The sequence below is a fragment of the Aethalodelphis obliquidens genome, unplaced genomic scaffold (genome assembly GCF_003676395.1).
Source record: "Aethalodelphis obliquidens isolate GAN/ISIS:26980383/991018 unplaced genomic scaffold, ASM367639v1 scaffold6, whole genome shotgun sequence".
Lineage (NCBI taxonomy): Eukaryota > Metazoa > Chordata > Mammalia > Artiodactyla > Delphinidae > Aethalodelphis > Aethalodelphis obliquidens.
This window is the reverse complement of record NW_020837950.1, coordinates 38,559,914-38,574,259: the sequence shown is the minus strand read 5'-3', so window position 1 is coordinate 38,574,259 and position 14,346 is coordinate 38,559,914.

Sequence of the window (14,346 nt, the reverse complement as noted above, 5' to 3'; positions counted from 1 at the left end):
CGATTCTGATGGTCAGTGTCATGGGCAGGTCTCTTCGTTGGAAACTGCAGTTGGTGGCAGGAACGTCTCCCCATGCCTGGCTGCAAAGCACAATCTACAGCTCCTTCCCAAGGCCTTGGCACAGAGGCCACCCTTTGGTTTTGGCGATTGCCTGCCTGACTTGACCTCAAACACAGACGATATTGGAACTCTGGGGACTTCGGAACCAATCTAATGACATTTGTTTTGGGCTTTACAGCTTCATTTTGTCTAAGTTGGGTGTAAGATTGGATTCTACCGTGTTCCGCCTGTCCCTCTGCTGGTCTGATGGGTCTGGCACTTGGGTTTCCCCAAACCTGCCAGGTATGCATTTTGACACACTTAAAAAAAATTTTTTTTTGATACCTTCCTTTCTGGCATTCCTGGTATTTGTCAACTGTATGCACTGGCCATTTTCTGTGATGCTGTTTGCAAATAGGATTTGGGAGAAGGTGGGCTGTATTCTGCCCGCCAAAAGATTAAGACGTGTTGCCGGCTGGGGTCCTCCTTTATGTCAGACACACAAGGCATTTTGCAGTCTGATGAGGAAACTGAGGCTCAGAACAGTGAAAGGGAGGCCAAGCAGGAGTGAACCCAGGGCTGCCCTTTCTTCTGATTGGCTGTGACAGCCAGACTTGTGCTGATGCAGAAGTCTAAGTATTCAGGCAGCTGAAGGCAGGGGGCATTTAGGTGGAGAGAGTTGAAAAATTGCAAAACCACTCAAGTTTCCCCAGGTTAATCTTGCTCCAGGCAGGTACGAGTGGTTTGTTACCTCGGTGTGAAGTAAGAAAAAAGAGGCTTTCAAAGACCCTGTTCCTAGTTCTCTGTTTAAACCCACCTCACAGGGTGGTTGTAAGAATAAACTAATAAAAGTCAAGGTTAATCGCATTGTAACAGGTCTGCAAATTTTTATGAATATCCTTAAAAAGTTATTGTATTATCCTTCTAAGCACGTCATTTTTCTTTCAGAGTTAAACCTTGAGCTGATCAGGTCCTATTAAAGCAATTTACTTTGATAGTATTGGGTTGGCCAAAAAGTTCGTTCAGGTCTATCCTTAACATCTTGCAGAAAAACCTGAACAGACTTGTTGGCCAACCCAGTATCAAAGCAGCCTGAATTTCCTCTCTTTTCCGAAATAGATTTCTAGGACTTGGGGAGAAAAAGAAAAAGAAGAAGCAATCTTTGGTGTAGATTGTTTTCTTTTAGATTGCAGTTGAATAAGGAAAGTTTTAAGAAATCAGTAGTTTTATTCAGTTCACCTCCATTGGTGAAAACATGTATAGTTCTTTATTCCACCACTGAAAACTGATCCTCCTAGGTGTTTTTTTGTGGACTCCCGCATAAAGTAGATAATTGTATATTGTTGACTTTTACCTGGATATAGAACCATGACACCATAGCACTCTTAAGATTATAATTCCTTCCTTGTGGAAGGAAATTAGAGATCAGTTATGCTCAGATAGGAGAAAAGGCATTTTATATGTACTTACCAGTACTTTGTGGTTACTGGAACTCAGCGTACGTTCAGCCTTTATCCCTTCTAATTAAGCTTTCAAGATGGCTAGAATAGGCCTTCTAAGTTTCTTTTCTCCTTAGCCAAGGAGAGTGTATTGTATTTCTCATTTCCTAGGTACAGCAGTGTTAACTTTATGTTGATTCCTGAATGACACATGGGCAGGAGGTGGGTTGTGTAGTTAATCCTCGTTCTCTCTCAAGTAAGCTGGATTTTGGCAGAAGAGTTGGTACACGTGAGAACCTCGCCCCTTTCAGGTTCGGAAGAGGAATCATTGATCATAAGCGTGCAGTGGGATTTCACAATTAAGGAGATTCTGTTGGGAAGTTGTGTGCACTGATTTTTGCCTTTCCTCACAAACATATGTTTGGACCTGAATCCTCCAGTACCCTAAGAGCCTGCAGTTCTGCTCTAAGCCCTCTTGTTGTTAAAATTATGTTAAGTCACAGGGACTAATGAGATAATTCCAGAGTGCCTGCCCTGGGCCAGGCTCTGCCCTGTCTTCAGGGAGAGGGAAACAGACAACCTCAAGGCAAGCACAGTAAGAAGTCCTGGGGATGAACCAGTTGTAAGGTACACCCAGGGGGGAGGGAGTCATTCCGCTTAGGGTGGGGATGGAGGCCGTTAGGTTATTACTGGCCCTCTAGATTGAGTGACAGGTATTTACTAACTCCTTGCGGACTCGGGTCATCTTTCTCTTACTCTTGCCACCTCACTGTAAGGAGGACCCTGTGAGGCCTTCCCTGAAGAGATCCCCACCCACGTGCTCCACCTGCCTTTTGTCTTAGAAAAACTTTAGTCAAAGAATAAATTTAATCAGAGAAGTGAGAAAATGCAGAAAGAAAGGAAAACAGGCAGGACAAAATACTCATTCTTTAGCCATTAAACAAAGTCAAGAGCCTTTAAACAAAGTCAAGTTCTTCCTCAAGGACTGTAGATAATATTCTGAGCCGTGTCCTTTGAGCTGTTTTGCAGATTAAAACCCTCACCAGGTGGAAGAAATTAACTGTGTGCTGCCCACAAGCCACGTAGACCCCAAACCCGTTGGAACCTGAAGGTTGATGATGCTGATTCCTGATTACTTCACCACCAACCGATCAGAAGAACATCCATGAGCTGATCATGTCCTGCTCCTTGAACACTGTAAGACCTCTCACTACACGCTCCAGTGGGGAACACACAGTTTTCAGGGTGTTAGCCTGCTGTGGCCCCCTTTGCCTGGCAAAGCAATAAAGCTATTCTTTTCTACTTCACCCAGAACTGTGGCTGCGTTTCTATTTGTCCCTGGTGAACAGAGGCCGAATTTCGGCAACATCACCTACTTTCACCCTGACTCTCTTTCCCACCCACAAGGGAGACGGTGGGAGGCGGTAAACGCTAGACAGGGCTCCATGTGCCAGAATGAGACTTGACATTGAATCTGACTTCATCTTATTAGCCAAGGGCAGGTTATGTAGCCTCCCTGAACCTCAGGGGTTTTGTCTATTATACTGCCTTCGTAGGGTAGACAGAGTGAAATTAAAATATTGTACATGAGGTGTCCGGCACATAGTAAGTATCTGATAATATTTCATCTTCCAGTGTGTGAAGTCTGCCCAGACTGCACTGTCTTCCATGGATTGTCTGAGGCACTGGCCCCAGGGAGAGGCCACATCCTCTAGATACCTTGCTTTTTTCCAGCACATGGCTTTCCAAGTGACTGGACTGTTAAAGCAAAAAGAACCACAGTGGCCAAACCGAGCGGTAAGGCAGCATGTTTTAATGTAGAAATCCACTTTAATTCTGAAGTAATTCTCTAGTTTTCAGTTATATATAATCATTTTTCAAGATACAGATACAGCCATAAGACTGTCACACAAACCTATATTTTTGATAAAAGTTTCTATTGAAGTCTATACATACAGAAACATAAAAACTTTCATGGACAGCTCAAAGCATTTCACAGAGTGCACACACTTAAATGCCGTTACTACCCAAATCAAAGAAATAGACTCTAGCCGAAGGGTAAGCATGTCCTTACTTCTGTCAGCATGGATTGATTTAGCCTGGTTTTGAATTTTATGTAAATGGAATCATAGGCGTGTACCCTTCGGTGTCTGGCTTCTTTCACTTAAGATTCCATGAGAGGACTTCCCTGGTGGCGCAGTGGTTAAGAATCCGCCTGCCAATGCAGGGGACACGGGTTCGAACCCTGGCCCAGGAAGATCCCACCTGCCGCAGAGCCACTAAGCCCGTGCACCACAACTACTGAGCCTGTGCTCAAGAGCCCGCGAGCCACAGCTGCTGAACCCGCGTGCGCCACAACTGCTGAAGCCCGCGCGCCTAGAGCCCATGCTGTGCACAAGACAAGCCACGACAATGAGAAGCCCGTGCACCACAATGAAGAGCAGCCCCCGCTCGCCGCAACTAGAGAAAGCCCGTGCACAGCAAGGAAGACCCAACACGGCCAATAAATAAATAAATAAATTTATTTAAAAAAAAAAAGATTCCATGAGATTCATCCATGTTGCTTTGTAACAGGAGCTTATGCTGTCTTTATTGTTGTATAGTATTTCTCCATTCTACTGTCAATGAGATGTTCAGCTTTTCCTGTGGGGCGGGGGTGGGGGAGGGCAGCTGAATGTCTAATGAAATCAACATCTACACATATACTGGTACATACACTTTCTCATTTCTGCTGAGTGCCTGCCTTGGTGGAGTGGAATTGCTGAATCATCAGGTGGATTTCAGCTGTAATAGATACAGCCAAACTGTTTTCCAGGGTGTGTTTCCCAGTTTACATTGCCACCCTCAGTGTGTGAGGAGATATGTGTTTATTTTGCCCCAAAATGCGCTGAAATTGAATATTTCTCAAATTTCTATCTCTGTATCTAGCTCCTCTAAATAGCTGTTGAATTCAATGCTGTCAAGTATAATCCCCGGGGGTTACCACTAGATTATAAAACTGGAAAATGTCATCTCCAAGTTTTCAGATTTCAGTCTCGAATGATGTTAAAAATAAATCAGAATAGCAATTTCCCTCAGCTTAAAAAATGACAACTACTTAGATACTCTACGACTGTCCTTTTAGATTTCAGATTTTTTAACTTGTAATTTGGGGCTGAACCTTCCTTCTGTCTGTCTTGGTTACAGACAATGAGGATTTCGGAGAAACCACTGTATGCCCTGGTGAAAAAGAAAAGTTTCTTTGTTTTAGAGGTCAAAGGCTAATGTAGCTTTTTTTCTTCTGGGATCCAGGGAAGCTTTAATTTATTCCCTTTGATATAAGTCATTAAACTGCCCTTTTAGTAGCTTAAATTGTAATTGCTGAGTAAATACATGTGTTTGTCAGAGTTGAAAGGTCAGACATCGCTGGGAAGGTCAGGCCATTGTTTGGCCACAGAGCCAGTATTGTGAGCTGCTGAAATACGACCTTTGCTGCTGTGCCTTCCTGGCGACCTCAGGCCAACTTCTGTTGGCGGCCTGTGGTCGTCCATATATTAGATTTCTCCACTGTAGATCAAAGGTAGGTAAAGACTCGGTCCTACTGGGTAGTTTCTTGGGATCTGGCATCGAGTTTACCTCGGGATACTAATAGTAGTGTAATAGGATAGCTCTGCTCCAACCAATTTTATCCTGAACAGAGAGGTATTTTACAGCTAAAATTTAAACGGCAATCTCTCAGTTTTAGAAAAAGTTTAAGGTAATAGAATTTTCTCAATTTTAAGGTGTCCCTGCATAAAATTTCTTAAGCTTCTTGGCCCTTGTCACCACTTGATTCTAGTTTAGATGCTGTGAAAGCTGGCATAAACTTTTATAGCACTTGGTTATGTTTTGCTTAATTTATCCATATTTCATGATATCCCCCAAAAGTGTTTGGTGCTCTACTGTATGAGGATGTTTGAGAATAGTGAGTCTGGAAGGAGAGATGGTGGTTCCAAAGCATTGTTGTGGTGGCAGGTACTGTGTGTAGGTCCCTAATGTCCGGCCTCCAGTTTCACCCAGCCTGATGCTGGGTTTCATGGTGTGGCCGCCCTTCCCTTTCACCCAGTTCTGCTCCCATTGCCAATTTTTTTTTTTTAAGTTGATTTACAATATCATGTTAGTTTCAGGTGTACAGCACAGTGATTCAGTTTTATAGGTATATATATGTTAATAACCTGTATATATAGGTTATTACAAAATATTGAGTATAGTTCCCTGTGCTATACAGTAGGTCCTTGTTGGTTATCTGTTTTATCTAGTAGTGTGTATATGTTAATCCCAGTTTCCTAATTTATCCCTCCCCCACCCCCCTCTCCGTTGCCAGGCTGGTGTTTTCTCCCCCTTGTTGTTTTCTTAACCCGAGGGCCTGCAGGTTCCTCAGGAGTTGTGGCCGTGCTGGTGGAGGTGATGCCCGAGGGGAGGTCACAGAGCCCAGGTGACCCTTTGTGATCAGGATTTGCCCACCAATACAACCGTGAAACACCTTGATTTTCCTAAGATTGGCAGGGGGGTCTCCCTATGGATTCTGTTTAATATATGTATGTTTGCATATTTACTTTAGTGATTTTCAGTTCATCTAGATGAGTGAAGTGAGTCTTTTAGGGAATGACACGAAGATTCTTACTGATATAAAAGCAGTCCCCAGCTAGCATACTGTACTGTTGTCTGGCATGTCCCAAGCCCTCAAGCTAATAACAGCAAATAGATTGTATCTGACCTATCAACTCCAGTTAATTGCGGGTGGTTTTCTGGTGTTCTTGAGGATTTGAGGCCTTATCCCTCTCTTAGGAAGGGGAAGAAATGCTGTTTCCTATTAGCAATGCCTGCCATGGGTTGGGTAGGGAAGGGGCCACCACATGTTCCCTTCTGGGTTTCTAACAGGATGAGGGACTCTGGCACCAGGGAGCCAGCATTCAGCGAGAATGAGTCCTCCGGGCACTCTGACTTTTCCACAGCTTCTGTTCTGAGAAGCTCTGAGTCATTAGCACGGCAGCTCACTGTTTAGGCTGGGAGCCTAAACCTCCGTGGGTTCAAATCCCAGCTCCACTTCACTAGCTGTGAGTCTTGGCAGAGACATTTACACTCTGGGAAACTAGGTATTCACTCAGCAATTACAATTAAACTGCCAAACGGGTAGTTCAATTACACTCAAACCTCGTTTTACCGTAATTTGCAGACATCTGCATTTTTTACAAATTGAAGTTGTGTGGCAACCCTGCATCAGGCAAGTCTATCGGTGCCATTCTCCCAAGAGCATTTGCTCACCTTGTGTCTCTGTGTCACATTTTGGTAATTCTCGCCATAGTTCAAACTTTTTCATTATTATTATATTTGCTATTGTGATCGGTGATCTTTCATGTTACTATTGTAATTTTTTGTCTTGCATTTAAAATTCAAGTATGTACATTGCTTTTTTTAGACATAATGCTATTGCACACGTAATAGACTACAGCATAGTGTAAACATAACTTTTAGATGCACCAGGAAACTAGAGAATTCATGTGACTCGCTTTATTTATTTTTTAAAACAATAGAAATGCATTCTCCCACAGTTCTGGAGGCTAGAAGTTCAAAATTAAAGTGATGGCAGGGCGGAGCTCCCTCTGAAGCCTGTGGAGGAGAATCCATTCTTCTTCCCTCCTCCTGGCTTCTGGTGGCTGGTTGGCGATCCTGGCGCTCCTCCAAGCTCCTCTGCCCTCCTCGGCTCACAGTATATGCAGTATTTCAGTCTCTGCCTTCCTGGTCACAGGGCATTGTCCCCTTGCCTCTCTGTGTCTCTCTTCTTCATATAAGGACAATAGTCACTTTGGATTAAGCCCACCCTTCTCCAGGATAATCCCATCTTTGCTAATTACATCTGCAATGACCCTATTTCCAAATAAGGTCACATTCTGAGGTACTGGCGGCTAGGGCTTCAACAAAGCATCTTTGAGGGACACACTTCAACCCATAACACTCAGGGTTGCTTCCTAGTCCACTGTCAGTTCCCTTAGCCCTGCTCCTAGCTTGTTAAAGAATCCTTTCATTGAACCTTCTTCATTTACCCCTTTGAGTGTGCGATTCCTGCTCTGAAATGGATCTTTGACCCTTATGAGCTGTGTGACCTTGGGCAAGACACTTAACCTGTCTGAGGTTCCTTCACCTCTAAAATGAAAATAATTTTCATACCTTCCCTACCTAATTCACTGAGTTGCTGAAAGGTCTCTGTAAACCAAAGAGGCCCATAGCACTGACAGGGATCATTATCATTCTGTGTGTGTTGAAAGGTACGGCTAGGAAAGGGCCATGTCTAGACTGTTCTCTTTGATCTGAACAGAACCTAGCACCACATACCAATACATGCTGAATAAACGCTTCTTGATGTTGTTGATGACCTATCTCGTGCATCCTGGCCGGTATTGAGAGGCTGAACACTGAACTGCTCCCCGGAAGACTTGCTTTATTGAGGACATTTAGTTCCTTCTCAAAGGCTATAGATAATATTCTCAGCCATATCCTGCGAGCTGTTTTGTAGATCCTGAAACCCCTACCAGGTAGAAGAAGTTAACTACACGATGACCAGACCGTAGCCATGACATAAGCTGCCCCATGTCCTCAGCCTGCCTATAATTCCGAGAATTGGCCTCAAATAAATGAGAACAAACCAACCCTGGAACTGAAGATCAACTGTACTTAAAACAATCAAGATGACGCTGATCAGACAACCGCGTGACCAGTCTCCAGATGACTGTCGGAGCTGACTGTGCCGTTTCTGCATGTAGCCCCCTCCCTCCACTTAGAAAAGCTCTTGCCCCCGATTGTGTGCGTGGGGGGCAGTGGGCCTGTGGACAGCCATCTGCCCCATCCCCTCCCCCGGTTGCCGGCATCTGACGTAAAGCAAACTTTCCTTTCCACCAACCTTGCCTCTTTATTGGCTTTTGAGCAGCGAGCGGCTGGACCCCACTTTTGGTTACAGTATCCCAAGTGATAGATATTAACATTTACTGAGCATTTTTCACATGTCAGGCGCTTTTCTAAGGGCTTCACATGTGTGAAGTCACTCTTGGAGGCACTCGCAGTCCAGCTAGGGACCAATGGGGGCAGGTACATGGTACAACGGGAGAATCGGGTGGTATTGGTCAGGCCTCAGTGTTGCAAGTAACAGAAACCCGCTCAAATTAGCATGCATTTGAAAAATAAAAATCCTTTTTGTTTTTTGGCTCAGAAATCTGTGAAGTCTCAGCAATGGATAAGCATAACAGCTAAGACTTACTGGGGGAACTATATTCAATATTCTGTAATAAACCATAATGGATGAGAATTTGAATAAGAATATATATATATATACACAATATATATATGTATGACTGAATCACTTTGCTGTACACCAGAAACACACACAACATTGTAAATCAACTATACTTCAATTAAAAAGACTTATTGAGAGTTTTCTATGGGCCAGGCACTGTACTAAGCAGTTTGCATGCATTTTTTAATTTATTTTTTATACAGCAGGTTCTTATTAGTTATCTATTTTACACATATTAGTGTATATATGTCAATCCCAATCTCCCAGTTCCTACCACCACCACCACCCTGCCCTCCTGCTTTCCCCACTTTGTGTCCATATGTTTGTTCTCTACATCTGTGTGTGTATTTCTGCCTTGCAAACTGGTTCATTTGTACCGTTTTTCTAGATTCCACATATATGCATTAATATACGATATTTTTTTTCCTCTTTGTGACTTACTTCACTCTGTATGACAGTCTCTACGTCCATCCACATCTCTACAAATGTGGCTGAGTAATATTCCATTGTATATATGTACCACATCTTCTTTATCCATACGTCTGTCGATGGGCATTTAGGTTGCTTCCATGACCTGGCTATTGTAAATAGTGCTGCAATGAACATTGGGGTGCATGTGTCTTTTTGAATTATGGTCTTCTCTGGGGTATATGCCCAGTAGTGGGGTTGCTGGGTCATATGGTAATTCTATTTTTAGTTTTTTTTTTTTTTTTTTTTGCGGTACTTGGGCCTCTCACTGTTGTGGCCTCTCCTGTTGCGGAGCACAGGCTCCGGACGCACAGGCTTAGGGCCATGGCTCACGGGCCCAGCCGCTCCGCGGCACGTGGGATCTTCTCGGACCGGGGCACGAACCCGCGTCCCCTGCATCGGCAGGCGGACTCTCAACCACTGCGCCACCAGGGAAGCCCTATTTTTAGTTTTTTAAGGAACCTCCATATTGTTCTGCATAGTGGCTGTATCAATTTACATTCCCACCAACAGTGCAAGAGGGTCCTGTTGTCTCCACACCCTCTCTAGCATTTGTTGTTCACAGATTTTCTGATGATGCCCATTCTAACCGGCGTGAGGTGATACTTCATGGTAGTTTTGATTTGCATTACTCTAATAATTAGTGATGATGAGCAGCTTTTCATGTGCCTCTTGGCCATCTGAATGTCTTCTTTGGAGAAATGTCTATTTAGGTCTTCTGCCCATTTTTGGATTGGGTTGTTTGTTTCTTTAATATTGAGCTGCATGAGCTGTTTATATATTTTGGAGATTAATCCTTTGTCTGTTGATTCGTTTGCAAATATTTTCTCCCATTCTGAGGGTTGTCTTTTCGTCTTGTTTATAGTTTCCTTTGCTGTGTAAAACCTTTTAAGTTTCATTAGGTCCCATTTCTTTATTTTTGTTTTTATTTCCTTTACTCTAGGAGGTGGGTCAAAAAAGATCTTCCTGTGATTTATGTCAAAGAGTGTTCTTCCTATGTTTTTCTCTAAGAGTTTTATAGTGTCTGGTCTTACATTTTTTAGGTCTTTGATAGATTTTGAGTTTATTTTTGTGTACGGTGTTAGGGAGTGTTCTAATTTCATTCTTTTACATGTAGCTGTCCAGTTTTCCCAGCACCACTTATGGTGGAGACTGTCTTTTCTCCATTTTATATACTTGACTCCTTTGTCATAGATTAGTTGACCACAGGTGGGTGGGTTTATCTCTGGGCTTTCTCTCCTGTTCCATTGATCTATATTTCTGTTTCTGTGCCAGTACCATATTGTCTTGATTACTGTAGCTTTTAGTATACTCTGAAGTCAGGGAGTCTGATTCCTCCAGCTCCGTTTTTTTTTTTTTTCCCCTCAAGATTGCTTTGGCTATTTGGGGTCTTTTGTGTCTCCATACAAATTTTAAGATTTTTTGTTCCAGTTCTGTAAAAATGCCATTGGTAATTTTATAGTGATTGCATTGAATCTGTAGATTGCTTTGGGTAGTATAGTCATTTTCACAATATTGATTCTTCCAATCCAAGAACATGGTATATCTCTCCATCTGTTTGTGTCATCTTTGATTTCTTTCATCAGTATCTTATAGTTTTCTGAGTACAGGTCTTCTACCTCCTTAGGTAGGTTTATTCCTAGGTATTTTATTATTTTTGTTGCAATGGTGAATGGAATTGTTTCCTTAATTTCTCTTTCTGATCTTTCATCCTTAGTGTATAGGAATGCAAGAGATTTCTGTGCATTAATTTTGTATCCTGCAACTTTACCAAATGCATTGATGAGCTCTAGTAGTTTTCTGGTGGCATCTTTAGGATTTTCTTTGTATCGTATCATGTCATCTGCAAATAGTGACAGTTTTACTTCTTCTTTTCCAATTTGGATTCCTTTTATTTCTTTTTCTTCTTTGATTTCCATGGCTAGGACTTCCAAAACTATATTGAATAATAGTGGAGAGAGTGGACATACTTGTCTTGTTCCTGATCTTAGAGGAAATGCTTACAGTTTTTCACCATTGAGACTGATGTTTGCTGTGGGCTTGCCATATATGGCCTTTATTATGTTGAGGTAGGTTCCCTCTATGCCCACTTTCTGGAGAGTTTTTATCATAAATGGGTGTTGAATTTTGTCAAAAGCTTTTCCTGCATCTATTGAGTTGATCATATGGTTTTCATTCTTCAGTTTGTTAATATGGTGTATCACATTGATTGATTTGCATATATTGAAGAATCCTTCCATCCCGGGATAAATTCCACTTGATCATGGTGTATGATCCTTTTAATGTGTTGCTGGATTCTGTTTGCTAGTATTTTGTTGAGGATTTTTGCATCTATATTCACCAGTGATATTGGTCTGTAATTTTTTTTTTCTGTAGTATCTTTGTTTGGTTTTGGTATAAGGGTGATGGTGGCCTCGTAGAATGACTTTGGAAGTGATCCTTCCTCTGCAATTTTTGGAAGAGTTTGAGAAGGATGGGTGTTAGCTCTTCTCTAAATGTTTGATAGAATTCACCTATGAAGCCATCTGGTCCTGGACTTTGTTTGTTGGAAGATTTTTAATCACAGTTTCAATTTCATTACGTGTGATTGGTCTGTTCATATTTTCTATTTCTTCCTGGTTCAGTCTTGGAAGTTTATACCTTTCTAAGAATTTGTCCATTTCTTCCAGTTTGTCCATTTTATTGGCATAGAGTTGCTTGTAGTAGCGTCTTAGGATACTTTGTATTTCGGTGGTGTCCATTGTAACTTCTCCTTTTTCATTTCTAATTTTATTGATTTGAATCCTCTTCCTCTTTTTCTTGATGAGTCTGGCTAAAGGTTTATCAATTTTGTTTATCTTCTCAAAGAACCATCTTTTAGTTTTATTGATGTTTGCTATTGTTTTCTTTGTTTCTATGTCATTTATTTCTGCTCGGATATTTATGATTTCTTTCCTTCTACTAACTTTGGGTTTTGTTTGCTGTTCTTTCTCTAGTTCCTTTAGGTGTAAGGTTAGATTGTCTATTTGAGATTTTTCTTGTTTCTTGAGGTAGGATAGTATTGCTATAAACTTCCCTCTTTTTTTTTTTTTTTTTTTTTTTTTGCGGTACGTGGGCCTCACACTGTTGTGGCCTCTCCCGTTGCGGAGCACAGGCTCCGGACGCGCAGGCTCAGCGGCCATGGCTCACGGGCCCAGCCGCTCCGTGGCATGTGGGATCTTCCCGGCCCGGGGTATGAACCCGTGTCCCCTGCATCGGCAGGCGGACTCTCAACCACTGCACCATCAGGGAAGCCCCTAAACTTCCCTCTTAAACTGCTTTTGCTGCATCCCATAGGTTTTGGATCGTTGTGTTTTTGTTTTCATTTGTCTCTAGGTATTTTTTGATTTCCTCTTTGATTTCTTCAGTGATCTCTTGGTTATTTAGTAACGTATTGTTTAGCCTTCATGTGTTTGTGTTTTTTATGTTTTTTTCCCCTGCAATTGATTTCTAATCTCATAGCACTGTGGTCAGAAAAGACGCTTGATATGATTTCAATTTTCTTAAATTTGCTGAGGCTTGATTTGTTGACCCAAGATGTGATCTATCGTGGAGAATGTTCCGTGCGCACTTGAGAAGAAAGTGTAATCTGCTGTTTTTGGATGGAGTGTCCTATAAATATCAATTAAATCTATCTGGTCTATTATGTCATTTAAAGCTTGTGTTTCCTTATTTATTTTCTGTCTGGATGATCTGTCCATTGGTGTAAGTGAGGTGTTAAAGTCCCCCACTATTAATGTGTTACTGTCAATTTCCTCTTTTATAGCTGTTGGCATTTGCCTTGTGTATTGAGGTGCTCCTCTGTTGGGTGCATATTTATTTAGAATTGTTATATCTTCCTCTTGGATTGATCCCTTGATCATTATGTAGTGTCCTTGCTTGTCTCTTGTAACATCCTTTATTTTAAAGTCTATTTTGTCTGATACGAGTATTGCTACTCCAGCTTTCTTTTGATTTCCATTTGCATGGAATATCTTTTTCCATCCCCTCACTTTCAGTCTGTATGTGTCCCTAGGTCTGAAGTGGGTCTCTTGTAGACAGCATATATATAGGTCTTGTTTTTGTATCCATTCAGCGAGCCTGTGTCTTTTGGTTGGAGCATTTAATCCATTTACATTTAAGGTAATTATTGATATGTATGTTCCTATTACCATTTTCTTAATTGATTTGGGTTTGTTTTTGAAGGTCCTTTTCTTCTCTTGTGTTTCCTGCACAGAGAAGTTCTTTTACTATTGTTGTAGGGCTGGTTTGGTGGTGCTGAATTCTCTTAGCTTTTGCTTGTCTGTAAAGCTTTTGATTTCTCCATTGAATCTGAATGAGATCCTTGCCAGGTAGAGTAATCTTGGTTCTTCCCTCTCATCACTTTAAATATATTGTGCCACTCTCTTCTGGCTTGTAGAGTTTCTGCTGATAAATCAGCTGCTAACCTTATGGGAGTTCCCTTGTATTTTATTTGTCATTTTTCCCCTGTTACTTTTAATGATTTTTCCTTGGCTTTAATTCTTGTCAGTTTGATTACTATGTGTCTCAGTGTGTCTCTCCTTGGGTTTATCCTGCCTGGGACTCTCTGTGCTTCCTGGACTTGGGTGGCTATTTCCTTTTCCGTGTTAGGGAAGTTTTTGACTATAATCTCTTCAAATGTTTTCTCAGGTCCTTTCTCTCTCTCTTCTCCTTCTGGGATCCCTATAATGTGAATGTTGGTGTGTTAATGTCGTCCCAGAGGTCTCTTAGGCTGTTTTCATTTCTTTTCATTCTTTTTTCTTTATTCTGTTCCATGGCAGTGAATTCCACCATTCTGTCTTCCAGGTCACTTATCCGTTCTGCCTCAGTTATTCTGCTATTGATTCCTTCTAGTGTATTCTTCATTTCATTTATTGTATTGTTCATCTCTGTTTGTTTGCTCTTTAATTCTTCTAGGTGTTTGTTCTTTAATTCTTCTAGGTCTTTGTTAAACATTTCTTGCATCTTCTCAATCTTTGCCTCCATTCTTTTTCCAGGGTCCTGGACCATCTTCACTAACATTATTCTCAATTCTTTTTTTGGAAGGTTGCCTACCTCCACTTCATTTAATTGTTT